Source organism: Orycteropus afer, unplaced genomic scaffold (assembly GCF_000298275.1).
Source record: "Orycteropus afer afer isolate SDZICR_OR568_19922 unplaced genomic scaffold, OryAfe1.0 scaffold00018, whole genome shotgun sequence".
Taxonomy (NCBI): domain Eukaryota; kingdom Metazoa; phylum Chordata; class Mammalia; order Tubulidentata; family Orycteropodidae; genus Orycteropus; species Orycteropus afer.
The window spans coordinates 7,292,893-7,294,774 of record NW_006921605.1 but is presented as its reverse complement, the minus strand read 5'-3'; the positions used below and the strand labels follow the sequence as shown (position 1 = coordinate 7,294,774).

The 1,882-nt window shown below is 40.1% G+C and overlaps 1 protein-coding gene across 1 annotated transcript in view; it reads left to right on the top strand.

Moving 5' to 3' along the window:
- NUP85 (nucleoporin 85) overlaps positions 1-1,882 on the top strand; it is a 21,069-nt gene that overhangs the window by 5,956 nt on the left and 13,231 nt on the right. The gene's annotated exons all lie outside the window — the stretch shown is intronic.

Sequence of the window (1,882 nt, the reverse complement as noted above, 5' to 3'; positions counted from 1 at the left end):
ATCCTTTTTTCTGATACAGACTCTTAGAAGGAGGGGAAAACTGAAACTCGACTCTGCTTTCTTCATTTCAAGAAGGAAGTCTTGGGAAATGTTGAGATTTTCTTGTGACTCTTTGACAGGATATTTCCCTCCTAAAAACCTGTGGAGGCTTTTCTCCTTTTATTTATTATTTTTCTTCAATGTCAATTTTTTTTTTTTCTATTGTGCTTTAGGTGCAAGTTTACAGAGCAGTTAGTTTTACGTTCAACGTTTTGTGTACATTTAGTTTCACTCCCCATTTACCATCTCCAGCCGTAACCCAGTCTCCTTCCCTCCCTGCCCAGTAACCCACCCATGCCCGTGCTTCTCATGGTTATGCACTCCTGTGTGCTCTGCATTTCCTCCGTGTGAATGTTGCCCCTCTGGTGCCACATGGTCGATTGCTCCAAGGGATGCATTTCCATTGAGTATGTGGGTGCGTCACCCTGGGTTGAGTGGTCTGCATGTACATCTTGTTTACTATTGGGCTAAGAGCCAGCCCCTGGGAGTGAGTTTTATTTCAGGCTCAGAATGTATCCCAGGGCCATAGTCTTGGAGGGTCTCACCAGACTCCATCCGACCAGTAATTCTGGCCATTATTGAGATTTTGGATTTTGTTCTGCGTTTTTCCTCCTGCTCTATCCAGGATCTCTAGATTTGATCCTTTCCTGAGTGGTTGGCATTGGTAGCCGGGCACCATCTAGTGCTTCTGGTCTCGAAGACCATCATGTTCTAGGGCTGATTACTTCCAAATGCCCTTGATTTTTGCATTCTTCTTCACTTCCGATGATAGGAGACCATTAGCTGCATCTTAGATGGCTGCTTGAAAGCTTTTAAGACCCCAGCCACTACTCACCAATGTAGGATGAGGAACAAGACTTTTATGTATTTTTGTTGTGTCCCTTGAGTCTGATGTCCCTCAGTATTTTCTCCTGTTACCAGGAGGCAGATTAAGCTCATGAAAGCCTTTCAATTTAGGCAAATTATATGGTGTGCATTGTATGTAATTTTTTTTTTCTTAATGAATTTTATTGAAATATTTTATATAAAGTGAAATACACAAAACTAAGGTGACATGGGTCAATGGTATGTAATTTCTAAGGGATGTAAATTTTCTTTGTTTTCTAGTTAGGAATTGTCTTTTCTGTTGCAAATCTTTATGGGACAGGCGGGTGTTGGTGATCCCTGCTTGACAGAGCTGTGGGATCTGTTAAGGAGTTAGTTTTTCAGGAGAGAATCCTCTTAATGTCTGGATGGCATTTTTTCGTATTTCATGGGAAAGCTTATCAGCATCCCTAGATTGTCATAGATTGTTGGAAACACGAGTCTTAGGTGTTTATTTTGTTTGCATATATCAAAATCATGTCCAAGAGAAAGCTCAGAAGCTGTTATGTAAGAAATTTCCACAAGTTGGAGGTTTATAATTTATCCTTTTCCAGCCTTTTCATTCACACTTGAAAAGTAATCAAGTCCTTCTTTGTTTTAGGGGTAATGGTAGTGCAAGTAGTGTAGAGATTTTTACCTGACTTTGAGGTGATGTAACACTTGGGCTGGAGGTTTATCTTATGAATGGAATTTTACATAGGCTAGTATTTTCCAATTGTATTTCAGTTGATGGAGGCAGAAAGTCATCCTGAAATGTGCCAGTGAGCTGAGGAGTAAAGTCTAAGAATAGATATTTGTGTTTAAAATTCATGTGTGGATAATTGGTAAATGATAATTCCTATCATTTTATTATATATATATATATATTTTGTTGTTGTTGTTGTTATGTGCTGTCGAGTCAGCCCTGACTCATAGCGACCCCTCCTTGGGTTTCCGAGGCAGTATCACTACGGAAGTAGGATTGCCCAACCTTCCTTCC